General features: G+C 41.4%; 39 non-coding genes and 1 pseudogene across 39 annotated transcripts; all 40 read left to right on the top strand.

Annotated features, from left to right (window-relative positions):
• Positions 1–1,313: 1,313 nt before the first annotated feature.
• On the top strand, positions 1,314–1,432 carry LOC146032865 (5S ribosomal RNA). The gene has a single exon (XR_014458280.1). It is a non-coding gene; the product is annotated as a 5S ribosomal RNA (ribosomal RNA).
• Positions 1,433–1,776: 344 nt separating this feature from the next.
• On the top strand, positions 1,777–1,895 carry LOC146033884 (5S ribosomal RNA). The gene has a single exon (XR_014459292.1). It is a non-coding gene; the product is annotated as a 5S ribosomal RNA (ribosomal RNA).
• Positions 1,896–2,240: 345 nt separating this feature from the next.
• LOC146032811 (5S ribosomal RNA) lies at positions 2,241–2,359 on the top strand. Its single transcript, XR_014458228.1, has one exon. It is a non-coding gene; the product is annotated as a 5S ribosomal RNA (ribosomal RNA).
• A 345-nt stretch (positions 2,360–2,704) lies between these two features.
• Positions 2,705–2,823, top strand: LOC146034572 (5S ribosomal RNA). Its single transcript, XR_014459977.1, has one exon. It is a non-coding gene; the product is annotated as a 5S ribosomal RNA (ribosomal RNA).
• A 342-nt stretch (positions 2,824–3,165) lies between these two features.
• Positions 3,166–3,284, top strand: LOC146030668 (5S ribosomal RNA). Its single transcript, XR_014456159.1, has one exon. It is a non-coding gene; the product is annotated as a 5S ribosomal RNA (ribosomal RNA).
• Positions 3,285–3,629: 345 nt separating this feature from the next.
• LOC146033200 (5S ribosomal RNA) lies at positions 3,630–3,748 on the top strand. The gene has a single exon (XR_014458609.1). It is a non-coding gene; the product is annotated as a 5S ribosomal RNA (ribosomal RNA).
• Positions 3,749–5,320: 1,572 nt separating this feature from the next.
• Positions 5,321–5,439, top strand: LOC146032229 (5S ribosomal RNA). Its single transcript, XR_014457673.1, has one exon. It is a non-coding gene; the product is annotated as a 5S ribosomal RNA (ribosomal RNA).
• Positions 5,440–5,784: 345 nt separating this feature from the next.
• On the top strand, positions 5,785–5,903 carry LOC146032863 (5S ribosomal RNA). Its single transcript, XR_014458278.1, has one exon. It is a non-coding gene; the product is annotated as a 5S ribosomal RNA (ribosomal RNA).
• Positions 5,904–6,248: 345 nt separating this feature from the next.
• LOC146032862 (5S ribosomal RNA) lies at positions 6,249–6,367 on the top strand. The gene has a single exon (XR_014458277.1). It is a non-coding gene; the product is annotated as a 5S ribosomal RNA (ribosomal RNA).
• Positions 6,368–6,712: 345 nt separating this feature from the next.
• LOC146032420 (5S ribosomal RNA) lies at positions 6,713–6,831 on the top strand. The gene has a single exon (XR_014457856.1). It is a non-coding gene; the product is annotated as a 5S ribosomal RNA (ribosomal RNA).
• Positions 6,832–7,176: 345 nt separating this feature from the next.
• LOC146033566 (5S ribosomal RNA) lies at positions 7,177–7,295 on the top strand. Its single transcript, XR_014458974.1, has one exon. It is a non-coding gene; the product is annotated as a 5S ribosomal RNA (ribosomal RNA).
• Positions 7,296–7,640: 345 nt separating this feature from the next.
• On the top strand, positions 7,641–7,759 carry LOC146032861 (5S ribosomal RNA). The gene has a single exon (XR_014458276.1). It is a non-coding gene; the product is annotated as a 5S ribosomal RNA (ribosomal RNA).
• A 344-nt stretch (positions 7,760–8,103) lies between these two features.
• On the top strand, positions 8,104–8,222 carry LOC146033255 (5S ribosomal RNA). The gene has a single exon (XR_014458664.1). It is a non-coding gene; the product is annotated as a 5S ribosomal RNA (ribosomal RNA).
• Positions 8,223–8,567: 345 nt separating this feature from the next.
• Positions 8,568–8,686, top strand: LOC146033565 (5S ribosomal RNA). The gene has a single exon (XR_014458973.1). It is a non-coding gene; the product is annotated as a 5S ribosomal RNA (ribosomal RNA).
• Positions 8,687–9,031: 345 nt separating this feature from the next.
• Positions 9,032–9,150, top strand: LOC146032860 (5S ribosomal RNA). The gene has a single exon (XR_014458275.1). It is a non-coding gene; the product is annotated as a 5S ribosomal RNA (ribosomal RNA).
• A 344-nt stretch (positions 9,151–9,494) lies between these two features.
• LOC146033253 (5S ribosomal RNA) lies at positions 9,495–9,613 on the top strand. Its single transcript, XR_014458662.1, has one exon. It is a non-coding gene; the product is annotated as a 5S ribosomal RNA (ribosomal RNA).
• A 345-nt stretch (positions 9,614–9,958) lies between these two features.
• On the top strand, positions 9,959–10,077 carry LOC146033035 (5S ribosomal RNA). Its single transcript, XR_014458445.1, has one exon. It is a non-coding gene; the product is annotated as a 5S ribosomal RNA (ribosomal RNA).
• Positions 10,078–10,422: 345 nt separating this feature from the next.
• LOC146030974 (5S ribosomal RNA) lies at positions 10,423–10,541 on the top strand. The gene has a single exon (XR_014456454.1). It is a non-coding gene; the product is annotated as a 5S ribosomal RNA (ribosomal RNA).
• Positions 10,542–10,886: 345 nt separating this feature from the next.
• On the top strand, positions 10,887–11,005 carry LOC146032859 (5S ribosomal RNA). The gene has a single exon (XR_014458274.1). It is a non-coding gene; the product is annotated as a 5S ribosomal RNA (ribosomal RNA).
• Positions 11,006–11,350: 345 nt separating this feature from the next.
• LOC146032217 (5S ribosomal RNA) lies at positions 11,351–11,469 on the top strand. Its single transcript, XR_014457661.1, has one exon. It is a non-coding gene; the product is annotated as a 5S ribosomal RNA (ribosomal RNA).
• A 345-nt stretch (positions 11,470–11,814) lies between these two features.
• Positions 11,815–11,933, top strand: LOC146032858 (5S ribosomal RNA). Its single transcript, XR_014458273.1, has one exon. It is a non-coding gene; the product is annotated as a 5S ribosomal RNA (ribosomal RNA).
• Positions 11,934–12,278: 345 nt separating this feature from the next.
• On the top strand, positions 12,279–12,397 carry LOC146030667 (5S ribosomal RNA). The gene has a single exon (XR_014456158.1). It is a non-coding gene; the product is annotated as a 5S ribosomal RNA (ribosomal RNA).
• A 345-nt stretch (positions 12,398–12,742) lies between these two features.
• On the top strand, positions 12,743–12,861 carry LOC146030665 (5S ribosomal RNA). Its single transcript, XR_014456155.1, has one exon. It is a non-coding gene; the product is annotated as a 5S ribosomal RNA (ribosomal RNA).
• Positions 12,862–13,206: 345 nt separating this feature from the next.
• Positions 13,207–13,325, top strand: LOC146033199 (5S ribosomal RNA). Its single transcript, XR_014458608.1, has one exon. It is a non-coding gene; the product is annotated as a 5S ribosomal RNA (ribosomal RNA).
• Positions 13,326–14,897: 1,572 nt separating this feature from the next.
• On the top strand, positions 14,898–15,016 carry LOC146032204 (5S ribosomal RNA). Its single transcript, XR_014457647.1, has one exon. It is a non-coding gene; the product is annotated as a 5S ribosomal RNA (ribosomal RNA).
• Positions 15,017–15,361: 345 nt separating this feature from the next.
• Positions 15,362–15,480, top strand: LOC146034865 (5S ribosomal RNA). Its single transcript, XR_014460268.1, has one exon. It is a non-coding gene; the product is annotated as a 5S ribosomal RNA (ribosomal RNA).
• A 345-nt stretch (positions 15,481–15,825) lies between these two features.
• LOC146032857 (5S ribosomal RNA) lies at positions 15,826–15,944 on the top strand. The gene has a single exon (XR_014458272.1). It is a non-coding gene; the product is annotated as a 5S ribosomal RNA (ribosomal RNA).
• A 345-nt stretch (positions 15,945–16,289) lies between these two features.
• On the top strand, positions 16,290–16,408 carry LOC146031019 (5S ribosomal RNA). Its single transcript, XR_014456497.1, has one exon. It is a non-coding gene; the product is annotated as a 5S ribosomal RNA (ribosomal RNA).
• Positions 16,409–16,753: 345 nt separating this feature from the next.
• Positions 16,754–16,872, top strand: LOC146033564 (5S ribosomal RNA). Its single transcript, XR_014458972.1, has one exon. It is a non-coding gene; the product is annotated as a 5S ribosomal RNA (ribosomal RNA).
• Positions 16,873–17,217: 345 nt separating this feature from the next.
• LOC146032856 (5S ribosomal RNA) lies at positions 17,218–17,336 on the top strand. The gene has a single exon (XR_014458271.1). It is a non-coding gene; the product is annotated as a 5S ribosomal RNA (ribosomal RNA).
• A 344-nt stretch (positions 17,337–17,680) lies between these two features.
• On the top strand, positions 17,681–17,799 carry LOC146033251 (5S ribosomal RNA). Its single transcript, XR_014458661.1, has one exon. It is a non-coding gene; the product is annotated as a 5S ribosomal RNA (ribosomal RNA).
• Positions 17,800–18,144: 345 nt separating this feature from the next.
• Positions 18,145–18,263, top strand: LOC146033034 (5S ribosomal RNA). The gene has a single exon (XR_014458444.1). It is a non-coding gene; the product is annotated as a 5S ribosomal RNA (ribosomal RNA).
• A 345-nt stretch (positions 18,264–18,608) lies between these two features.
• On the top strand, positions 18,609–18,727 carry LOC146030973 (5S ribosomal RNA). Its single transcript, XR_014456453.1, has one exon. It is a non-coding gene; the product is annotated as a 5S ribosomal RNA (ribosomal RNA).
• A 345-nt stretch (positions 18,728–19,072) lies between these two features.
• LOC146032855 (5S ribosomal RNA) lies at positions 19,073–19,191 on the top strand. The gene has a single exon (XR_014458270.1). It is a non-coding gene; the product is annotated as a 5S ribosomal RNA (ribosomal RNA).
• A 345-nt stretch (positions 19,192–19,536) lies between these two features.
• Positions 19,537–19,655, top strand: LOC146032192 (5S ribosomal RNA). The gene has a single exon (XR_014457636.1). It is a non-coding gene; the product is annotated as a 5S ribosomal RNA (ribosomal RNA).
• Positions 19,656–20,000: 345 nt separating this feature from the next.
• LOC146032854 (5S ribosomal RNA) lies at positions 20,001–20,119 on the top strand. Its single transcript, XR_014458269.1, has one exon. It is a non-coding gene; the product is annotated as a 5S ribosomal RNA (ribosomal RNA).
• Positions 20,120–20,464: 345 nt separating this feature from the next.
• LOC146030664 (5S ribosomal RNA) lies at positions 20,465–20,583 on the top strand. Its single transcript, XR_014456154.1, has one exon. It is a non-coding gene; the product is annotated as a 5S ribosomal RNA (ribosomal RNA).
• Positions 20,584–20,929: 346 nt separating this feature from the next.
• Positions 20,930–21,048, top strand: LOC146028241 (5S ribosomal RNA; annotated as a pseudogene).
• Positions 21,049–21,390: 342 nt separating this feature from the next.
• On the top strand, positions 21,391–21,509 carry LOC146030663 (5S ribosomal RNA). Its single transcript, XR_014456153.1, has one exon. It is a non-coding gene; the product is annotated as a 5S ribosomal RNA (ribosomal RNA).
• A 345-nt stretch (positions 21,510–21,854) lies between these two features.
• LOC146033210 (5S ribosomal RNA) lies at positions 21,855–21,973 on the top strand. The gene has a single exon (XR_014458619.1). It is a non-coding gene; the product is annotated as a 5S ribosomal RNA (ribosomal RNA).
• The last annotated feature ends 3,288 nt before the right edge of the window (positions 21,974–25,261 follow it).

Below are 25,261 nucleotides of genomic sequence, written 5' to 3'. Positions count from 1 at the left end.
TAATTTTTTTCATTTTCACAGCCCAGTTGTATCAAAATTGGTGAAACCCCTGGGGGTTTGAAATGTACACTATACCCCTAGATGAATTCCCTGAGGGGTGTAGTTTGCAAAATGGGGTCACTTGTGGGGGGGTTCCTAACTTTTAGCATCTTATGGTGCCTAGAAACCTACATGGTGCCTAAAAAATAATCTCATAAAAAGGAGGCTCCAAAATCAAGTAGGTGCTCCTTCTATTATGAAGCCTGTGGTTTGGTCACCGTGCACACTAGGGCCACATATAGGATATTTATGAAAACAAAAGAATTGGGGGAATCAATTTTTAGTCACATTTCTCTAGTAAAATCTACTGTATTCGTTAGAAAAATGTATTAAAATTGAAACTCTGCAAAAAAAAAGAAATTTTGAAATTTCACCTACACTTTGTTTTAATTCCTGTGAAACACCTAAAGGGTTAACAAACTTCCAAAATGCTGTTTTGAATACTGTGAGGGGTGCAGTTTTTGAAATGGCATCATTTATGGGGGTGTCTCACATACAAGTCCCTCAAAGTCACATCAGAACTGAACTGGTCCCTAAAAAAATCAGTGTTTGAAATTTTCTTGAAAATTTGAGAATTTGCTATTCATATTGTAAGCCTCCTAGTGTCCCAAAAAATTAAAAGGAAGTTGAAATAATGATGTCAACATAAAGTAGACATATGGTCTATGTTAGTTATTCACTATTTTGAGTGGTAAGATTATTTGTCTCACAAGCAGAAAATTTAACATTTTGCAAATCGCAAAATTTTCCATTTTTTTCCGACATTTTGGTATTTTTCACAAAAAAACACAGACTGTATCGACGAAAATTTACCACTAACTTGAAGTACAATGTGTCACGAGAAAACAATCTCAAAATCACTGGGATAAGTAAAAGCAAAAAAAAGTTATCCCCACTTAAGTGAGACATGTCAGATTTGAAAAAAATGGCTCTGTCAGGAACGCAAAAACTAGCTCTGTCAGGAAGGGGTTAAATTGGAAACTTTTTCTTTTTATTGCCGATACAGACATTTGGAAGAGGTCAAACAGACACAATAGCCATCACCTAAAAACTTACCACACTGTTTCGGCCCAATTCCAACTGCTTTTGGCAGCTAAACAGTGTCGAGCCTCTTTAGTAGATTAATTTGAGACCACCTGCTTATATCATGTCCTGTAGGTCTTTTTACATTACCAACACATGATTTTTTTCAGTAAGCCAAAACAGTTAGGAAACTTTTTTATTAACTTACATGGTTATAGAAGTAGAAGAGGGCAAAAAAGTGCCTGTATCTCACCTACAGCCATACCACATTGGATATGCCTAATCTCGTCTGATCTTGGAAGCTAAGCAGTGTTGGGCCTGGTTAGTACTTGGGTGGGAGACCATATGGGAACACCAGGTGCTGTAGGTTTTTTCCCATTACTGGCAAATTGTTTTGATTCTCTAGCTATTTAAATTGGAAACTTTTTCTTTTTATTGCCGATACAGACATTTGGGAGAGGTCAAACAGACACAATAGCCATCACCTAAAGACTTACCACACTGTTTCGGCCCAATTCCAACTGCTTTTGGCAGCTAAACAGTGTTGAGCCTCTTTAGTAGATTAATTTGAGACCACCTGCTTATATCATGTCCTGTAGGTCTTTTTACATTACCAACACATGATTTTTTTCAGTAAGCCAAAACTGTTAGGAAACTTTTTTATTAGCTTACCTGGTTATAGAAGTAGAAGAGGGAAAAAAGGGCTTGTATTTCACCTACAGCCATACCACTTTGGATACGCCCAATCTCGTCTGATCTTGGAATCTAAGCAGTGTTGGGCCTGGTTAGTACTTGGGTGGGAGACCATATGGGAACACCAGGTGCTGTAGGTTTTTTCCCTTTACTGGCAAATTGTTTTTATTCTCTAGCTATTTAAATTGGAAACTTTTTCTTTTTATTGCCGATACAGACATTTGGGAGAGGTCAAACAGACACAATAGTCATCACCTAAAGACTTACCACACTGTTTCGGCCCAATTCCAACTGCTTTTGGCAGCTAAACAGTTTTGAGCCTCTTTAGTAGATTAATTTGAGACCACCTGCTTATATCACGTCATGTAGGTCTTTTTACATTACCAACACATGATTTTTTTCAGTAAGCCAATACAGTTAGGAAACTTTTTCATTAACTTACCTGGTTATAGAAGTAGAAGAGGGCAAAAAAGTGCCTGTATCTCACCTACAGCCATACCACATTGGATATGCCTAATCTCGTCTGATCTTGGAAGCTAAGCAGTGTTGGGCCTGGTTAGTACTTAGGTGGGAGACCACATGGGAACACCAGGTGCTGTAGGTTTTTTCCCATTACTGGCAAATTGTTTTGATTCTCTAGCTATTTAAATTGGAAACTTTTTCTTTTTTTTGCCGATACAGACATTTGGAAGAGGTCAAACAGACACAATAGTCATCACCTAAAGACTTACCACACTGTTTCGGCCCAATTCCAACTGCTTTTGGCAGCTAAACAGTGTTGAGCCTCTTTAGTAGATTAATTTGAGACCACCTGCTTATATCATTTCATGTAGGTCTTTTTACATTACCAACACATGATTTTTTTCAGTAAGCCAAAACAGTTAGGAAACTTTTTTATTAACTTACCTGGTTATAGAAGTAGAAGAGGGCAAAAAAGTGCCTGTATCTCACCTACAGCCATACCACGTTGGATATGCCTAATCTCGTCTGATCTTGGAAGCTAAGCAGTGTTGGGCCTGGTTAGTACTTGGGTGGGAGACCACATGGGAACACCCGGTGCTGTAGGATATTTTCCATTACTGGCAAATTGTTTTTATTCTCTAGCTATTTAAATTGGAAACTTTTTTTTATTGCCAGTACAGACATTTGGAAGAGGTCAAACAGACACAATAGCCATCACCTAAAAACTTACCACACTGTTTAGGCCCAATTCCAACTGCTTTTGGCAGCTAAACAGTGTTGAGCCTCTTTAGTAGATTAATTTGAGACCACCTGCTTATATCATGTCCTGTAGGTCTTTTTACATTACCAACACATGATTTTTTTCAGTAAGCCAAAACAGTTAGGAAACATTTTTATTAGCTTACCTGGTTATAGAAGTAGAAGAGGGCAAAATAGTGCTTGTATCTCACCTACAGCCATACCACATTGGATACGCCCAATCTCGTCTGATCTTGGAAGCTAAGCAGTGTTGGGCCTGGTTAGTACTTGGGTGGGAGACCATATGGGAACACCAGGTGCTGTAGGTTTTTTCCCATTACTGGCAAATTGTTTTTATTCTCTAGCTATTTAAATTGGAAACTTTTTCTTTTTATTGCCGATACAGACATTTGGGAGAGGTCAAACAGACACAATAGTCATCACCTAAAGACTTACCACACTGTTTCGGCCCAATTCCAACTGCTTTTGGCAGCTAAACAGTGTTGAGCCTCTTTAGTAGATTAATTTGAGACCACCTGCTTATATCATGTCATGTAGGTCTTTTTACATTACCAACACATGATTTTTTTCAGTAAGCCAAAACAGTTAGGAAACTTTTTTATTAACTTACCTGGTTATAGAAGTAGAAGAGGGAAAAAAAGTGCCTGTATCTCACCTACAGCCATACCACATTGAATATGCCTAATCTCGTCTGATCTTGGAAGATAAGCAGTGTTGGGCCTGGTTAGTACTTGGGTGGGAGACCATATGGGAACACCAGGTGCTGTAGGTTTTTTCCCATTACTGGCAAATTGTTTTTATTTTCTAGCTATTTAAATTGGAAACTTTTTCGGTACTCTTTACCTAGAAGGGCGCCAGCAATGTTGATCGTGGGCATCGTGAGGTAAAAAATCGCGTCGGTCGCGTCGTATGCGGGCTAAAGATGCCCGGCCGCGACGCGACCGACGCGATGTCCACGATTTCCCCATTGAAAACAATGTTAAACATGGACATCGCGTCGGTCGCGTCGCGGCCGGCCATAAATGTGCACACGATGGCCGCGACGCGATGCCCACGATTTGCCATAGGAATCAATGTTAAAAGGCCCGATGGACACGATTTTCATATTAAATGGCTGAATGGACCCGATTTTACCATAGGAAACAATGTTAAATGGGCCTTAGAGCCCAAATAGTTACCCTGAACTCTGAAATGGCCCCCCCAATTGTTTACGCCACCCCACGATCAACGTCAACCCGAAGCGTGGCGAGCGCAGCGAGCCCGCGAGGGGCGTCGGTACGCGTCCTCCGACCTTTTCATACCCCCACTATCCACGTCGGCGTGGAGTTGAGAATAGAATAGTGTGGCAAGCGCAGCGAGCCACCGAGCCCGAAGCGTGGCGAGCGCAGCGAGCCCCGCGAGGGGACGCGGATACCTTCACAGGTAAACGCGTCCCTTCGCGGGCTTCACAGGTGTCCGCGTCGCCATGGACACCTGTGAAGCCCGCGAGGGGACGCGTATAGCTGTGAAGGTATCCGCGTCCCCTCGCGGGGCTCGCTGCGCTCGCCACGCTTCGGGCTCGGTGGCTCGCTGCGCTCGCCACACTATTCTATTCTCAACTCCACGCCGACGTGGATAGTAGGGCATGAAAAGGTCAGAGGACGCGTACCGCCGCCCCTCGCGGGCTCGCTGCGCTCGCCACGCTTCGGGTTGACGTTGATCGTGGGGTGGCGTAAACAATTGGGGGGGCCATTTCAGAGTTCAGGGTAACTATTTGGGCTCTAAGGCCCATTTAACATTGTTTCCTATGGCCACATCGGGTCCATTGAGGCATTTAACAGTAAAATCGCGTCGGTCGGGCCACTTAACATTGATTCCTATGGGAAATCGGGTGCATCGCGTCGCGGGCATCGCGGGTACATTTATGGCCGGCCGTGACGCGACCGACGCGATTTCCATGTTTAACATGGGTTTCAATGGGAAATCGCGGGCATCGCGTCGGTCGCGTCGCGGCCAGACATAAATGTACCCGCGATCACCACGACGGGCGCCCTTCTAGGTAAAGAGTACCACTTTTTCTTTTTATTGCCGATACAGACATTTGGGAGAGGTCAAACAGACACAATAGCCATCACCTAAAGATTTACCACACTGTTTCGGCCCAATTCCAACTGCTTTTGGCAGCTAAACAGTGTTGAGCCTCTTTAGTAGATTAATTTGAGACCACCTGCTTATATCATGTCATGTAGGTCTTTTTACATTACCAACACATGATTTTTTTCAGTAAGCCAATACAGTTAGGAAACTTTTTTATTAACTTACCTGGTTATAGAAGTAGAAGAGGGCAAAAAAGTGCCTGTATCTCACCTACAGCCATACCACATTGGATACGCCCAATCTCATCTGATCTTGGAAGCTAAGCAGTGTTGGGCCTGGTTAGTACTTAGGTGGGAGACCACATGGGAACACCAGGTGCTGTAGGTTTTTTCCCATTACTGGCAAATTGTTTTGATTCTCTAGCTATTTAAATTGGAAACTTTTTCTTTTTATTGCCGATACAGACATTTGGAAGAGGTCAAACAGACACAATAGCCATCACCTAAAAACTTACCACACTGTTTCGGCCCAATTCCAACTGCTTTTGGCAGCTAAACAGTGTCGAGCCTCTTTAGTAGATTAATTTGAGACCACCTGCTTATATCATGTCCTGTAGGTCTTTTTACATTACCAACACATGATTTTTTTCAGTAAGCCAAAACAGTTAGGAAACTTTTTTATTAACTTACATGGTTATAGAAGTAGAAGAGGGCAAAAAAGTGCCTGTATCTCACCTACAGCCATACCACATTGGATATGCCTAATCTCGTCTGATCTTGGAAGCTAAGCAGTGTTGGGCCTGGTTAGTACTTGGGTGGGAGACCATATGGGAACACCAGGTGCTGTAGGTTTTTTCCCATTACTGGCAAATTGTTTTTATTCTCTAGCTATTTAAATTGGAAACTTTTTCTTTTTATTGCCGATACAGACATTTGGGAGAGGTCAAACAGACACAATAGCCATCACCTTAAGACTTACCACACTGTTTCGGCCCAATTCCAACTGCTTTTGGCAGCTAAACAGTGTTGAGCCTCTTTAGTAGATTAATTTGAGACCACCTGCTTATATCATGTCATGTAGGTCTTTTTACATTACCAACACATGATTTTTTTCAGTAAGCCAAAACCGTTAGGAAACTTTTTTATTAACTTACCTGGTTATAGAAGTAAAAGAGGGCAAAAAAGTGCCTGTATCTCACCTACAGCCATACCACATTGGATATGCCTAATCTCGTCTGATCTTGGAAGCTAAGCAGTGTTGGGCCTGGTTAGTACTTGGGTGGGAGACCATATGGGAACACCAGGTGCTGTAGGTTTTTTCCCATTACTGGCAAATTGTTTTTATTCTCTAGCTATTTAAATTGGAAACTTTTTCTTTTTATTGCCGATACAGACATTTGGGAGAGGTCAAACAGACACAATAGCCATCACCTAAAGACTTACCACACTGTTTCGGCCCAATTCCAACTGCTTTTGGCAGCTAAACAGTGTTGAGCCTCTTTAGTAGATTAATTTGAGACCACCTGCTTATATCATGTCATGTAGGTCTTTTTACATTACCAACACATGATTTTTTTCAGTAAGCCAATACAGTTAGGAAACTTTTTTATTAACTTACCTGGTTATAGAAGTAGAAGAGGGCAAAAAAGTGCCTGTATCTCACCTACAGCCATACCACATTGGATACGCCCAATCTCGTTTGATCTTGAAAGCTAAGCAGTGTTGGGCCTGGTTAGTACTTAGGTGGGAGACCACATGGGAACACCAGGTGCTGTAGGTTTTTTCCTATTACTGGCAAATTGTTTTGATTCTCTAGCTATTTAAATTGGAAACTTTTTCTTTTTATTGCCGATACAGACATTTGGGAGAGGTCAAACAGACACAATAGCCATCACCTAAAGACTTACCACACTGTTTCGGCCCAATTCCAACTGCTTTTGGCAGCTAAACAGTGTTGAGCCTCTTTAGTAGATTAATTTGAGACCACCTGCTTATATCATGTCATGTAGGTCTTTTTACATTACCAACACATGATTTTTTTCAGTAAGCCAATACAGTTAGGAAACTTTTTTATTAACTTACCTGGTTATAGAAGTAGAAGAGGGCAAAAAAGTGCCTGTATCTCACCTACAGCCATACCACATTGGATATGCCCAATCTCGTCTGATCTTGGAAGCTAAGCAGTGTTGGGCCTGGTTAGTACTTGGGTGGGAGACCATATGGGAACACCAGGTGCTGTAGCTTTTTTCCCATTACTGGCAAATTGTTTTTATTCTCTAGCTATTTAAATTGGAAACTTTTTCTTTTTATTGCCGATACAGACATCTGGGAGAGGTCAAACAGACACAATAGTCATCACCTAAAGACTTACCACACTGTTTCGGCCCAATTCCAACTGCTTTTGGCAGCTAAACAGTGTTGAGCCTCTTTAGTAGATTAATTTGAGACCACCTGCTTATATCATGTCATGTAGGTCTTTTAACATTACCAACACATAATTTTTTTCAGTAAGCCAATACATTTAGGAAACTTTTTTATTAACTTACCTGGTTATAGAAGTAGAAGAGGGCAAAAAAGTGCCTGTATCTCACCTACAGCCATACCACATTGGATATGCCTAATCTCGTCTGATCTTGGAAGCTAAGCAGTGTTGGGCCTGGTTAGTACTTGGGTGGGAGACCATATGGGAACACCAGGTGCTGTAGGTTTTTTCCCATTACTGGCAAATTGTTTTTATTCTCTAGCTATTTAATTGGAAACTTTTTCTTTTTATTGCCGATACAGACATTTGGGAGAGGTCAAACAGACACAATAGCCATCACCTAAAGACTTACCACACTGTTTCGGCCTAATTCCAACTGCTTTTGGCAGCTAAACAGTGTTGAGCCTCTTTAGTAGATTAATTTGAGACCACCTGCTTATATCATGTCCTGTAGGTCTTTTTACATTACCAACACATGATTTTTTTCAGTAAGACAAAACTGTTAGGAAACTTTTTTATTAACTTACCTGGTTATAGAAGTAGAAGAGGGCAAAAAAGTGCCTGTATCTCACCTACAGCCATACCACATTGGATATGCCTAATCTCGTCTGATCTTGGAAGCTAAGCAGTGTTGGGCCTGGTTAGTACTTAGGTGGGAGACCATATGGGAACACCAGGTGCTGTAGGTTTTTTCCCATTACTGGCAAATTGTTTTTATTCTCTAGCTATTTAAATTGGAAACTTTTTCTTTTTATTGCCGATACAGACATTTGGGAGAGGTCAAACAGACACAATAGTCATCACCTAAAGACTTACCACACTGTTTCGGCCCAATTCCAACTGCTTTTGGCAGCTAAACAGTGTTGAGCCTCTTTAGTAGATTAATTTGAGACCACCTGCTTATATCATGTCATGTAGGTCTTTTTACATTACCAACACATGATTTTTTTCAGTAAGCCAATACAGTTAGGAAACTTTTTTATTAACTTACCTGGTTATAGAAGTAGAAGAGGGCAAAAAAGTGCCTGTATCTCACCTACAGCCATACCACATTGGATATGCCCAATCTCGTCTGATCTTGGAAGCTAAGCAGTGTTGGGCCTGGTTAGTACTTGGGTGGGAGACCATATGGGAACACCAGGTGCTGTAGCTTTTTTCCCATTACTGGCAAATTGTTTTTATTCTCTAGCTATTTAAATTGGAAACTTTTTCTTTTTATTGCCGATACAGACATCTGGGAGAGGTCAAACAGACACAATAGTCATCACCTAAAGACTTACCACACTGTTTCGGCCCAATTCCAACTGCTTTTGGCAGCTAAACAGTGTTGAGCCTCTTTAGTAGATTAATTTGAGACCACCTGCTTATATCATGTCATGTAGGTCTTTTAACATTACCAACACATAATTTTTTTCAGTAAGCCAATACATTTAGGAAACTTTTTTATTAACTTACCTGGTTATAGAAGTAGAAGAGGGCAAAAAAGTGCCTGTATCTCACCTACAGCCATACCACATTGGATATGCCTAATCTCGTCTGATCTTGGAAGCTAAGCAGTGTTGGGCCTGGTTAGTACTTGGGTGGGAGACCATATGGGAACACCAGGTGCTGTAGGTTTTTTCCCATTACTGGCAAATTGTTTTTATTCTCTAGCTATTTAATTGGAAACTTTTTCTTTTTATTGCCGATACAGACATTTGGGAGAGGTCAAACAGACACAATAGCCATCACCTAAAGACTTACCACACTGTTTCGGCCTAATTCCAACTGCTTTTGGCAGCTAAACAGTGTTGAGCCTCTTTAGTAGATTAATTTGAGACCACCTGCTTATATCATGTCCTGTAGGTCTTTTTACATTACCAACACATGATTTTTTTCAGTAAGACAAAACTGTTAGGAAACTTTTTTATTAACTTACCTGGTTATAGAAGTAGAAGAGGGCAAAAAAGTGCCTGTATCTCACCTACAGCCATACCACATTGGATATGCCTAATCTCGTCTGATCTTGGAAGCTAAGCAGTGTTGGGCCTGGTTAGTACTTAGGTGGGAGACCATATGGGAACACCAGGTGCTGTAGGTTTTTTCCCATTACTGGCAAATTGTTTTTATTCTCTAGCTATTTAAATTGGAAACTTTTTCTTTTTATTGCCGATACAGACATTTGGGAGAGGTCAAACAGACACAATAGCCATCACCTAAAGACTTACCACACTGTTTCGGCCCAATTCCAACTGCTTTTGGCAGCTAAACAGTGTTGAGCCTCTTTAGTAGATTAATTTGAGACCACCTGCTTATATCATGTCATGTAGGTCTTTTTACATTACCAACACATGATTTTTTTCAGTAAGCCAATACAGTTAGGAAACTTTTTTATTAACTTACCTGGTTATAGAAGTAGAAGAGGGCAAAAAAGTGCCTGTATCTCACCTACAGCCATACCACATTGGATACGCCCAATCTTGTTTGATCTTGGAAGCTAAGCAGTGTTGGGCCTGGTTAGTACTTAGGTGGGAGACCACATGGGAACACCAGGTGCTGTAGGTTTTTTCCTATTACTGGCAAATTGTTTTGATTCTCTAGCTATTTAAATTGGAAACTTTTTCTTTTTATTGCCGATACAGACATTTGGGAGAGGTCAAACAGACACAATAGCCATCACCTAAAGACTTACCACACTGTTTCGGCCCAATTCCAACTGCTTTTGGCAGCTAAACAGTGTTGAGCCTCTTTAGTAGATTAATTTGAGACCACCTGCTTATATCATGTCATGTAGGTCTTTTTACATTACCAACACATGATTTTTTTCAGTAAGCCAATACAGTTAGGAAACTTTTTTATTAACTTACCTGGTTATAGAAGTAGAAGAGGGCAAAAAAGTGCCTGTATCTCACCTACAGCCATACCACATTGGATACGCCCAATCTCATCTGATCTTGGAAGCTAAGCAGTGTTGGGCCTGGTTAGTACTTAGGTGGGATACCACATGGGAACACCAGGTGCTGTAGGTTTTTTCCCATTACTGGCAAATTGTTTTGATTCTCTAGCTATTTAAATTGGAAACTTTTTCTTTTTATTGCCGATACAGACATTTGGAAGAGGTCAAACAGACACAATAGCCATCACCTAAAAACTTACCACACTGTTTCGGCCCAATTCCAACTGCTTTTGGCAGCTAAACAGTGTCGAGCCTCTTTAGTAGATTAATTTGAGACCACCTGCTTATATCATGTCCTGTAGGTCTTTTTACATTACCAACACATGATTTTTTTCAGTAAGCCAAAACAGTTAGGAAACTTTTTTATTAACTTACATGGTTATAGAAGTAGAAGAGGGCAAAAAAGTGCCTGTATCTCACCTACAGCCATACCACATTGGATATGCCTAATCTCGTCTGATCTTGGAAGCTAAGCAGTGTTGGGCCTGGTTAGTACTTGGGTGGGAGACCATATGGGAACACCAGGTGCTGTAGGTTTTTTCCTATTACTGGCAAATTGTTTTGATTCTCTAGCTATTTAAATTGGAAACTTTTTCTTTTTATTGCCGATACAGACATTTGGGAGAGGTCAAACAGACACAATAGCCATCACCTAAAGACTTACCACACTGTTTCGGCCCAATTCCAACTGCTTTTGGCAGCTAAACAGTGTTGAGCCTCTTTAGTAGATTAATTTGAGACCACCTGCTTATATCATGTCATGTAGGTCTTTTTACATTACCAACACATGATTTTTTTCAGTAAGCCAATACAGTTAGGAAACTTTTTTATTAACTTACCTGGTTATAGAAGTAGAAGAGGGCAAAAAAGTGCCTGTATCTCACCTACAGCCATACCACATTGGATACGCCCAATCTCATCTGATCTTGGAAGCTAAGCAGTGTTGGGCCTGGTTAGTACTTAGGTGGGAGACCACATGGGAACACCAGGTGCTGTAGGTTTTTTCCCATTACTGGCAAATTGTTTTGATTCTCTAGCTATTTAAATTGGAAACTTTTTCTTTTTATTGCCGATACAGACATTTGGAAGAGGTCAAACAGACACAATAGCCATCACCTAAAAACTTACCACACTGTTTCGGCCCAATTCCAACTGCTTTTGGCAGCTAAACAGTGTCGAGCCTCTTTAGTAGATTAATTTGAGACCACCTGCTTATATCATGTCCTGTAGGTCTTTTTACATTACCAACACATGATTTTTTTCAGTAAGCCAAAACAGTTAGGAAACTTTTTTATTAACTTACATGGTTATAGAAGTAGAAGAGGGCAAAAAAGTGCCTGTATCTCACCTACAGCCATACCACATTGGATATGCCTAATCTCGTCTGATCTTGGAAGCTAAGCAGTGTTGGGCCTGGTTAGTACTTGGGTGGGAGACCATATGGGAACACCAGGTGCTGTAGGTTTTTTCCCATTACTGGCAAATTGTTTTTATTCTCTAGCTATTTAAATTGGAAACTTTTTCTTTTTATTGCCGATACAGACATTTGGGAGAGGTCAAACAGACACAATAGCCATCACCTAAAGACTTACCACACTGTTTCGGCCCAATTCCAACTGCTTTTGGCAGCTAAACAGTGTTGAGCCTCTTTAGTAGATAAATTTGAGACCACCTGCTTATATCATGTCCTGTAGGTCTTTTTACATTACCAACACATGATTTTTTTCAGTAAGCCAAAACAGTTAGGAAACATTTTTATTAGCTTACCTGGTTATAGAAGTAGAAGAGGGCAAAATAGTGCATGTATCTCACCTACAGCCATACCACATTGGATACGCCCAATCTCGTCTGATCTTGGAAGCTAAGCAGTGTTGGGCCTGGTTAGTACTTGGGTGGGAGACCATATGGGAACACCAGGTGCTGTAGGTTTTTTCCCATTACTGGCAAATTGTTTTTATTCTCTAGCTATTTAAATTGGAAACTTTTTCTTTTTATTGCCGATACAGACATTTGGGAGAGGTCAAACAGACACAATAGTCATCACCTAAAGACTTACCACACTGTTTCGGCCCAATTCCAACTGCTTTTGGCAGCTAAACAGTGTTGAGCCTCTTTAGTAGATTAATTTGAGACCACCTGCTTATATCATGTCATGTAGGTCTTTTTACATTACCAACACATGATTTTTTTCAGTAAGCCAAAACAGTTAGGAAACATTTTTATTAGCTTACCTGGTTATAGAAGTAGAAGAGGGCAAAATAGTGCTTGTATCTCACCTACAGCCATACCACATTGGATACGCCCAATCTCGTCTGATCTTGGAAGCTAAGCAGTGTTGGGCCTGGTTAGTACTTGGGTGGGAGACCATATGGGAACACCAGGTGCTGTAGGTTTTTTCCCATTACTGGCAAATTGTTTTTATTCTCTAGCTATTTAAATTGGAAACTTTTTCTTTTTATTGCCGATACAGACATTTGGGAGAGGTCAAACAGACACAATAGTCATCACCTAAAGACTTACCACACTGTTTCGGCCCAATTCCAACTGCTTTTGGCAGCTAAACAGTGTTGAGCCTCTTTAGTAGATTAATTTGAGACCACCTGCTTATATCATGTCATGTAGGTCTTTTTACATTACCAACACATGATTTTTTTCAGTAAGCCAAAACAGTTAGGAAACTTTTTTATTAACTTACCTGGTTATAGAAGTAGAAGAGGGAAAAAAAGTGCCTGTATCTCACCTACAGCCATACCACATTGAATATGCCTAATCTCGTCTGATCTTGGAAGATAAGCAGTGTTGGGCCTGGTTAGTACTTGGGTGGGAGACCATATGGGAACACCAGGTGCTGTAGGTTTTTTCCCATTACTGGCAAATTGTTTTTATTTTCTAGCTATTTAAATTGGAAACTTTTTCGGTACTCTTTACCTAGAAGGGCGCCAGCAATGTTGATCGTGGGCATCGTGAGGTAAAAAATCGCGTCGGTCGCGTCGTATGCGGGCTAAAGATGCCCGGCCGCGACGCGACCGACGCGATGTCCACGATTTCCCCATTGAAAACAATGTTAAACATGGACATCGCGTCGGTCGCGTCGCGGCCGGCCATAAATGTGCACACGATGGCCGCGACGCGATGCCCACGATTTGCCATAGGAATCAATGTTAAAAGGCCCGATGGACACGATTTTCATATTAAATGGCTGAATGGACCCGATTTTACCATAGGAAACAATGTTAAATGGGCCTTAGAGCCCAAATAGTTACCCTGAACTCTGAAATGGCCCCCCCAATTGTTTACGCCACCCCACGATCAACGTCAACCCGAAGCGTGGCGAGCGCAGCGAGCCCGCGAGGGGCGTCGGTACGCGTCCTCCGACCTTTTCATACCCCCACTATCCACGTCGGCGTGGAGTTGAGAATAGAATAGTGTGGCAAGCGCAGCGAGCCACCGAGCCCGAAGCGTGGCGAGCGCAGCGAGCCCCGCGAGGGGACGCGGATACCTTCACAGGTAAACGCGTCCCTTCGCGGGCTTCACAGGTGTCCGCGTCGCCATGGACACCTGTGAAGCCCGCGAGGGGACGCGTATAGCTGTGAAGGTATCCGCGTCCCCTCGCGGGGCTCGCTGCGCTCGCCACGCTTCGGGCTCGGTGGCTCGCTGCGCTCGCCACACTATTCTATTCTCAACTCCACGCCGACGTGGATAGTAGGGCATGAAAAGGTCAGAGGACGCGTACCGCCGCCCCTCGCGGGCTCGCTGCGCTCGCCACGCTTCGGGTTGACGTTGATCGTGGGGTGGCGTAAACAATTGGGGGGGCCATTTCAGAGTTCAGGGTAACTATTTGGGCTCTAAGGCCCATTTAACATTGTTTCCTATGGCCACATCGGGTCCATTGAGGCATTTAACAGTAAAATCGCGTCGGTCGGGCCACTTAACATTGATTCCTATGGGAAATCGGGTGCATCGCGTCGCGGGCATCGCGGGTACATTTATGGCCGGCCGCGACGCGACCGACGCGATTTCCATGTTTAACATGGGTTTCAATGGGAAATCGCGGGCATCGCGTCGGTCGCGTCGCGGCCAGACATAAATGTACCCGCGATCACCACGACGGGCGCCCTTCTAGGTAAAGAGTACCACTTTTTCTTTTTATTGCCGATACAGACATTTGGGAGAGGTCAAACAGACACAATAGCCATCACCTAAAGATTTACCACACTGTTTCGGCCCAATTCCAACTGCTTTTGGCAGCTAAACAGTGTTGAGCCTCTTTAGTAGATTAATTTGAGACCACCTGCTTATATCATGTCATGTAGGTCTTTTTACATTACCAACACATGATTTTTTTCAGTAAGCCAATACAGTTAGGAAACTTTTTTATTAACTTACCTGGTTATAGAAGTAGAAGAGGGCAAAAAAGTGCCTGTATCTCACCTACAGCCATACCACATTGGATACGCCCAATCTCATCTGATCTTGGAAGCTAAGCAGTGTTGGGCCTGGTTAGTACTTAGGTGGGAGACCACATGGGAACACCAGGTGCTGTAGGTTTTTTCCCATTACTGGCAAATTGTTTTGATTCTCTAGCTATTTAAATTGGAAACTTTTTCTTTTTATTGCCGATACAGACATTTGGAAGAGGTCAAACAGACACAATAGCCATCACCTAAAAACTTACCACACTGTTTCGGCCCAATTCCAACTGCTTTTGGCAGCTAAACAGTGTCGAGCCTCTTTAGTAGATTAATTTGAGACCACCTGCTTATATCATGTCCTGTAGGTCTTTTTACATTACCAACACATGATTTTTTTCAGTAAGCCAAAACAGTTAGGAAACTTTTTTATTAACTTACATGGTTATAGAAGTAGAAGAGGGCAAAAAAGTGCCTGTATCTCACCTACAGCCATACCACATTGGATATGCCTAATCTCGTCTGATCTTGGAAGCTAAGCAGTGTTGGGCGTGGTTAGTACTTGGGTGGGAGACCATATGGGAACACCAGGTGCTGTAGGTTTTTTCCCATTACTGGCAAATTGTTTTTATTCTCTAGCTATTTAAATTGGAAACTTTTTCTTTTTATTGCCGATACAGACATTTGGGAGAGGTCAAACAGACACAATAGCCATCACCTTAAGACTTACCACACTGTTTCGGCCCAATTCCAACTGCTTTTGGCAGCTAAACAGTGTTGAGCCTCTTTAGTAGATTAATTTGAGACCACCTGCTTATATCATGTCATGTAGGTCTTTTTACATTACCAACACATGATTTTTTTCAGTAAGCCAAAACCGTTAGGAAACTTTTTTATTAACTTACCTGGTTATAGAAGTAAAAGAGGGCAAAAAAGTGCCTGTATCTCACCTACAGCCATACCACATTGGATATGCCTAATCTCGTCTGATCTTGGAAGCTAAGCAGTGTTGGGCCTGGTTAGTACTTGGGTGGGAGACCATATGGGAACACCAGGTGCTGTAGGTTTTTTCCCATTACTGGCAAATTGTTTTTATTCTCTAGCTATTTAAATTGGAAACTTTTTCTTTTTATTGCCGATACAGACATTTGGGAGAGGTCAAACAGACACAATAGCCATCACCTAAAGACTTACCACACTGTTTCGGCCCAATTCCAACTGCTTTTGGCAGCTAAACAGTGTTGAGCCTCTTTAGTAGATTAATTTGAGACCACCTGCTTATATCATGTCATGTAGGTCTTTTTACATTACCAACACATGATTTTTTTCAGTAAGCCAATACAGTTAGGAAACTTTTTTATTAACTTACCTGGTTATAGAAGTAGAAGAGGGCAAAAAAGTGCCTGTATCTCACCTACAGCCATACCACATTGGATACGCCCAATCTCGTTTGATCTTGGAAGCTAAGCAGTGTTGGGCCTGGTTAGTACTTAGGTGGGAGACCACATGGGAACACCAGGTGCTGTAGGTTTTTTCCTATTACTGGCAAATTGTTTTGATTCTCTAGCTATTTAAATTGGAAACTTTTTCTTTTTATTGCCGATACAGACATTTGGGAGAGGTCAAACAGACACAATAGCCATCACCTAAAGACTTACCACACTGTTTCGGCCCAATTCCAACTGCTTTTGGCAGCTAAACAGTGTTGAGCCTCTTTAGTAGATTAATTTGAGACCACCTGCTTATATCATGTCATGTAGGTCTTTTTACATTACCAACACATGATTTTTTTCAGTAAGCCAATACAGTTAGGAAACTTTTTTATTAACTTACCTGGTTATAGAAGTAGAAGAGGGCAAAAAAGTGCCTGTATCTCACCTACAGCCATACCACATTGGATATGCCCAATCTCGTCTGATCTTGGAAGCTAAGCAGTGTTGGGCCTGGTTAGTACTTGGGTGGGAGACCATATGGGAACACCAGGTGCTGTAGCTTTTTTCCCATTACTGGCAAATTGTTTTTATTCTCTAGCTATTTAAATTGGAAACTTTTTCTTTTTATTGCCGATACAGACATCTGGGAGAGGTCAAACAGACACAATAGTCATCACCTAAAGACTTACCACACTGTTTCGGCCCAATTCCAACTGCTTTTGGCAGCTAAACAGTGTTGAGCCTCTTTAGTAGATTAATTTGAGACCACCTGCTTATATCATGTCATGTAGGTCTTTTAACATTACCAACACATAATTTTTTTCAGTAAGCCAATACATTTAGGAAACTTTTTTATTAACTTACCTGGTTATAGAAGTAGAAGAGGGCAAAAAAGTGCCTGTATCTCACCTACAGCCATACCACATTGGATATGCCTAATCTCGTCTGATCTTGGAAGCTAAGCAGTGTTGGGCCTGGTTAGTACTTGGGTGGGAGACCATATGGGAACACCAGGTGCTGTAGGTTTTTTCCCATTACTGGCAAATTGTTTTTATTCTCTAGCTATTTAATTGGAAACTTTTTCTTTTTATTGCCGATACAGACATTTGGGAGAGGTCAAACAGACACAATAGCCATCACCTAAAGACTTACCACACTGTTTCGGCCTAATTCCAACTGCTTTTGGCAGCTAAACAGTGTTGAGCCTCTTTAGTAGATTAATTTGAGACCACCTGCTTATATCATGTCCTGTAGGTCTTTTTACATTACCAACACATGATTTTTTTCAGTAAGACAAAACTGTTAGGAAACTTTTTTATTAACTTACCTGGTTATAGAAGTAGAAGAGGGCAAAAAAGTGCCTGTATCTCACCTACAGCCATACCACATTGGATATGCCTAATCTCGTCTGATCTTGGAAGCTAAGCAGTGTTGGGCCTGGTTAGTACTTAGGTGGGAGACCATATGGGAACACCAGGTGCTGTAGGTTTTTTCCCATTACTGGCAAATTGTTTTTATTCTCTAGCTATTTAAATTGGAAACTTTTTCTTTTTATTGCCGATACAGACATTTGGGAGAGGTCAAACAGACACAATAGCCATCACCTAAAGACTTACCACACTGTTTCGGCCCAATTCCAACTGCTTTTGGCAGCTAAACAGTGTTGAGCCTCTTTAGTAGATTAATTTGAGACCACCTGCTTATATCATGTCATGTAGGTCTTTTTACATTACCAACACATGATTTTTTTCAGTAAGCCAATACAGTTAGGAAACTTTTTTATTAACTTACCTGGTTATAGAAGTAGAAGAGGGCAAAAAAGTGCCTGTATCTCACCTACAGCCATACCACATTGGATACGCCCAATCTTGTTTGATCTTGGAAGCTAAGCAGTGTTGGGCCTGGTTAGTACTTAGGTGGGAGACCACATGGGAACACCAGGTGCTGTAGGTTTTTTCCTATTACTGGCAAATTGTTTTGATTCTCTAGCTATTTAAATTGGAAACTTTTTCTTTTTATTGCCGATACAGACATTTGGGAGAGGTCAAACAGACACAATAGCCATCACCTAAAGACTTACCACACTGTTTCGGCCCAATTCCAACTGCTTTTGGCAGCTAAACAGTGTTGAGCCTCTTTAGTAGATTAATTTGAGACCACCTGCTTATATCATGTCATGTAGGTCTTTTTACATTACCAACACATGATTTTTTTCAGTAAGCCAATACAGTTAGGAAACTTTTTTATTAACTTACCTGGTTATAGAAGTAGAAGAGGGCAAAAAAGTGCCTGTATCTCACCTACAGCCATACCACATTGGATACGCCCAATCTCATCTGATCTTGGAAGCTAAGCAGTGTTGGGCCTGGTTAGTACTTAGGTGGGATACCACATGGGAACACCAGGTGCTGTAGGTTTTTTCCCATTACTGGCAAATTGTTTTGATTCTCTAGCTATTTAAATTGGAAACTTTTTCTTTTTATTGCCGATACAGACATTTGGAAGAGGTCAAACAGACACAATAGCCATCACCTAAAAACTTACCACACTGTTTCGGCCCAATTCCAACTGCTTTTGGCAGCTAAACAGTGTCGAGCCTCTTTAGTAGATTAATTTGAGACCACCTGCTTATATCATGTCCTGTAGGTCTTTTTACATTACCAACACATGATTTTTTTCAGTAAGCCAAAACAGTTAGGAAACTTTTTTATTAACTTACATGGTTATAGAAGTAGAAGAGGGCAAAAAAGTGCCTGTATCTCACCTACAGCCATACCACATTGGATATGCCTAATCTCGTCTGATCTTGGAAGCTAAGCAGTGTTGGGCCTGGTTAGTACTTGGGTGGGAGACCATATGGGAACACCAGGTGCTGTAGGTTTTTTCCTATTACTGGCAAATTGTTTTGATTCTCTAGCTATTTAAATTGGAAACTTTTTCTTTTTATTGCCGATACAGACATTTGGGAGAGGTCAAACAGACACAATAGCCATCACCTAAAGACTTACCACACTGTTTCGGCCCAATTCCAACTGCTTTTGGCAGCTAAACAGTGTTGAGCCTCTTTAGTAGATTAATTTGAGACCACCTGCTTATATCATGTCATGTAGGTCTTTTTACATTACCAACACATGATTTTTTTCAGTAAGCCAATACAGTTAGGAAACTTTTTTATTAACTTACCTGGTTATAGAAGTAGAAGAGGGCAAAAAAGTGCCTGTATCTCACCTACAGCCATACCACATTGGATACGCCCAATCTCATCTGATCTTGGAAGCTAAGCAGTGTTGGGCCTGGTTAGTACTTAGGTGGGAGACCACATGGGAACACCAGGTGCTGTAGGTTTTTTCCCATTACTGGCAAATTGTTTTGATTCTCTAGCTATTTAAATTGGAAACTTTTTCTTTTTATTGCCGATACAGACATTTGGAAGAGGTCAAACAGACACAATAGCCATCACCTAAAAACTTACCACACTGTTTCGGCCCAATTCCAACTGCTTTTGGCAGCTAAACAGTGTCGAGCCTCTTTAGTAGATTAATTTGAGACCACCTGCTTATATCATGTCCTGTAGGTCTTTTTACATTACCAACACATGATTTTTTTCAGTAAGCCAAAACAGTTAGGAAACTTTTTTATTAACTTACATGGTTATAGAAGTAGAAGAGGGCAAAAAAGTGCCTGTATCTCACCTACAGCCATACCACATTGGATATGCCTAATCTCGTCTGATCTTGGAAGCTAAGCAGTGTTGGGCCTGGTTAGTACTTGGGTGGGAGACCATATGGGAACACCAGGTGCTGTAGGTTTTTTCCCATTACTGGCAAATTGTTTTTATTCTCTAGCTATTTAAATTGGAAACTTTTTCTTTTTATTGCCGATACAGACATTTGGGAGAGGTCAAACAGACACAATAGCCATCACCTAAAGACTTACCACACTGTTTCGGCCCAATTCCAACTGCTTTTGGCAGCTAAACAGTGTTGAGCCTCTTTAGTAGATAAATTTGAGACCACCTGCTTATATCATGTCCTGTAGGTCTTTTTACATTACCAACACATGATTTTTTTCAGTAAGCCAAAACAGTTAGGAAACATTTTTATTAGCTTACCTGGTTATAGAAGTAGAAGAGGGCAAAATAGTGCATGTATCTCACCTACAGCCATACCACATTGGATACGCCCAATCTCGTCTGATCTTGGAAGCTAAGCAGTGTTGGGCCTGGTTAGTACTTGGGTGGGAGACCATATGGGAACACCAGGTGCTGTAGGTTTTTTTCCCATTACTGGCAAATTGTTTTTATTCTCTAGCTATTTAAATTGGAAACTTTTTCTTTTTATTGCCGATACAGACATTTGGGAGAGGTCAAACAGACACAATAGTCATCACCTAAAGACTTACCACACTGTTTCGGCCCAATTCCAACTGCTTTTGGCAGCTAAACAGTGTTGAGCCTCTTTAGTAGATTAATTTGAGACCACCTGCTTATATCATTTCATGTAGGTCTTTTTACATTACCAACACATGATTTTTTTCAGTAAGCCAAAACAGTTAGGAAACTTTTTTATTAACTTACCTGGTTATAGAAGTAGAAGAGGGCAAAAAAGTGCCTGTATCTCACCTACAGCCATACCACATTGGATATGCCTAATCTCGTCTGATCTTGGAAGCTAAGCAGTGTTGGGCCTGGTTAGTACTTGGGTGGGAGACCACATTGGAACACCCAGTGCTGTAGGATATTTTCCATTACTGGCAAATTGTTTTTATTCTCTAGCTATTTAAATTGGAAACTTTTTTTTATTGCCAGTACAGACATTTGGAAGAGGTCAAACAGACACAATAGCCATCACCTAAAAACTTACCACACTGTTTAGGCCCAATTCCAACTGCTTTTGGCAGCTAAACAGTGTTGAGCCTCTTTAGTAGATTAATTTGAGACCACCTGCTTATATCATGTCCTGTAGGTCTTTTTACATTACCAACACATGATTTTTTTCAGTAAGCCAAAACAGTTAGGAAACATTTTTATTAGCTTACCTGGTTATAGAAGTAGAAGAGGGCAAAATAGTGCTTGTATCTCACCTACAGCCATACCACATTGGATACGCCCAATCTCGTCTGATCTTGGAAGCTAAGCAGTGTTGGGCCTGGTTAGTACTTGGGTGGGAGACCATATGGGAACACCAGGTGCTGTAGGTTTTTTCCCATTACTGGCAAATTGTTTTTATTCTCTAGCTATTTAAATTGGAAACTTTTTCTTTTTATTGCCGATACAGACATTTGGGAGAGGTCAAACAGACACAATAGTCATCACCTAAAGACTTACCACACTGTTTCGGCCCAATTCCAACTGCTTTTGGCAGCTAAACAGTGTTGAGCCTCTTTAGTAGATTAATTTGAGACCACCTGCTTATATCATGTCATGTAGGTCTTTTTACATTACCAACACATGATTTTTTTCAGTAAGCCAAAACAGTTAGGAAACTTTTTTATTAACTTACCTGGTTATAGAAGTAGAAGAGGGAAAAAAAGTGCCTGTATCTCACCTACAGCCATACCACATTGGATATGCCTAATCTCGTCTGATCTTGGAAGATAAGCAGTGTTGGGCCTGGTTAGTACTTGGGTGGGAGACCATATGGGAACACCAGGTGCTGTAGGTTTTTTCCCATTACTGGCAAATTGTTTTTATTCTCTAGCTATTTAAATTGGAAACTTTTTCGGTACTCTTTACCTAGAAGGGCGCCAGCAATGTTGATCGTGGGCATCGTGAGGTAAAAAATCGCGTCGGTCCCGTCGTATGCGGGCTAAAGATGCCCGGCCGCGACGCGACCGACGCGATGTCCACGATTTCCCCATTGAAAACAATGTTAAACATGGACATCGCGTCGGTCGCGTCGCGGCCGGCCATAAATTGCCCACGATTTGCCATAGGAATCAATGTTAAAAGGCCCGATGGACACGATTTTCATGTTAAATGGCTGAATGGACCCGATTTTACCATAGGAAACAATGTTAAATGGGCCTTAGAGCCCAAATAGTTACCCTGAACTCTGAAATGGCCCCCCCAATTGTTTACGCCACCCCACGATCAACGTCAACCCGAAGCGTGGCGAGCGCAGCGAGCCGGCGAGGGGCGTCGGTACGCGTCCTCCGACCTTTTCATACCCCCACTATCCACGTCGGCGTGGAGTTGAGAATAGAATAGTGTGGCAAGCGCAGCGAGCCACCGAGCCCGAAGCGTGGCGAGCGCAGCGAGCCCCGCGAGGGGACGCGGATACCTTCACAGGTAAACGCGTCCCTTCGCGGGCTTCACAGGTGTCCGCGTCGCCATGGACACCTGTGAAGCCCGCGAGGGGACGCGTATAGCTGTGAAGGTATCCGTGTCCTCTCGCGGGGCTCGCTGCGCTCGCCACGCTTCGGGCTCGGTGGCTCGCTGCGCTCGCCACACTATTCTATTCTCAACTCCACGCCGACGTGGATAGTAGGGCATGAAAAGGTCGGAGGACGCGTACCGCCGCCCCTCGCGGGCTCGCTGCGCTCGCCACGCTTCGGGTTGACGTTGATCGTGGGGTGGCGTAAACAATTGGGGGGGCCATTTCAGAGTTCAGGGTAACTATTTGGGCTCTAAGGCCCATTTAACATTGTTTCCTATGGCCACATCGGGTCCATTGAGGCATTTAACAGTAAAATCGCGTCGGTCGGGCCACTTAACATTGATTCCTATGGGAAATCGGGTGCATCGCGTCGCGGGCATCGCGGGTACATTTATGGCCGGCCGCGACGCGACCGACGCGATTTCCATGTTTAACATGGGTTTCAATGGGAAATCGCGGGCATCGCGTCGGTCGCGTCGCGGCCAGACATAAATGTACCCGCGATCACCACTGAAAACGCTGTTTAAGCACTAAGAAATCCCTTCAATTAATCAGGTCACCTCTCAGATATCTTTTACCAATGCATTGGTGAGAACACAATGAGGAGAGACACCACCATCCAGTTATGTCTTCAGAGTATTCTGAGCTTTAATTGTGAACAACACATATTTATTTGCAGCCATAGCTGGCCGCCCACACATATCCTGCCCAACACAGGGCTTACAGACTACAAAATATCCCCCCCGTACATATGATAAAACATAAGAGTACGTGCAATGTCTAGCGTCCCTAATCTAATCATATAGTTTCATACAGCTCTGGTTTCCTATCTGCACGTCTGTTGAGCTACAATCTCTTTGCACATCTCTCTTTGTGGTCTCTGGCTGTCTAGTCTGACTCTGAGATGAGCGCAGATAGCTGACATGTGGTTCTTCTGAAAAAAACCAGAGTGCAGATACTTTCTCTTTTGCAGTTACAAGCTAATATGTTAAGAATTAGTTTCCTTATATTGAAACATTATTGATTATTATAACAAAATACAATGGCTAAGCTTTTTTAACGCTATCATTTCCCCACGTCTTTATAATAATCAAACACTAGAGAATTATCTGATATTACAATCTCTCTGCCCAACAAGTCTAAGCAATAACAGTCTACTCTAATGGCATAAAAAAGAAACATGGCTTTGCTTCCACAAGTAGGATGCTACACCCTATCAAGTGAGTTGGTCCTTGGCTGTTTCCAGTTGGCGGACTGTTGATGCATCTCCATTAAGGTAGACTGCTGTTTGACTTTTTTTACCAGACTCTTCTGCAATGATTTATATTTAGAGGATTCACAAGCTTTCTTTATCCGTTTTTGACAAACTGAAAAACAGCAAAGCAGTATCTTAAAACACAGCTATAGTACGATTACAATTCCAACACCTTTTAAAAAGAAAACATCAGTAAATTACTTTGTCTGGCTCGGGGCTTAGTAAATTATACATTTTTCCTATCCAAACTTAACTTTGAGTAATGAGATGCAGTCCAAAATAATTGTTGTAATATTTCATTGCTTTTTTGCTTTTAGATCATGTCCATCATATTTAAAAATGTCATTGTAAAGTTCAGTAACATTGTCCATAACTTGTGCAAACTCAATAATCTCTTGTTGATTGTCCAAATAACCACCATTTCCATATATATGTACAGATATTTTCCAAGGTGGTATCCATATGATTTTTACTGGAGAATCGATAAATGGAATATATTTCCTAATAACCGGATTAATGTCTCTTTTTAGATGTTGATTGACCTGTGAAAAGACTTCATTCAACTCATCATGGGTTATTGTATAAGACTTTGGTATATATTCCCTTTATTCCCAAATAGCAAAATCTTCAAACTTTATTGGTAATCTTTTCAAACCATATTTTCAACCAATATTATAAATTTTGGTTTTAGCATAAAGAAAAAGAACATCAAACTCTAGAACTATGGTGGAAACCATTATTCCTAACTTATAACTTTAAACTCTGGAACATTCATATGTAGTGTAAACTCAAATACTTTATCATTTCAATCTAAGGTGCATAAATAAACTTGCACATGATTCAGCAGAACATATGGCGTATGTCGCAATATCCTACATAAACTTTTATCTTGTATGGCATTTCCTGGTAGTGGAAGTGTGTACATTCCTCTGTTTACCTAAAATCTAGTTTCATCTCACTTATAATTTTGCTGAAACAAAATAATTATATCTTACATAAATCACAATCCCTTTTTCTCCACAAATTTCCAAAAGTAACTATTTAGTTATTTCCTCATATGAAACATATGGTGACATTGGCATGTTATTACTCATCAATGGTGTGTTAATGCATACTCAACAATCAGTTGCATTTGTTACCTGTCCATACAGTGAATGATACCTTCGACTTAGATATTCTTTTGAATAATATACCAGGTTATCCATACATCAGAGTATATCTTTCTCCTCTGGTGGAAGTACAGTAATCACAAATTCATCTTTCAAAGGGTGTTGTACCCTGTTCCTTATAAATATCCTTAAATGTTCTTGTTGACCTGC

Source organism: Crinia signifera, chromosome 8 (genome assembly GCF_055691185.1).
Source record: "Crinia signifera chromosome 8, ASM5569118v1, whole genome shotgun sequence".
In the NCBI taxonomy this organism is placed as follows: Eukaryota; Metazoa; Chordata; class Amphibia; order Anura; family Myobatrachidae; genus Crinia; species Crinia signifera.
This window is presented reverse-complemented; position numbering and strand designations above follow the sequence as displayed.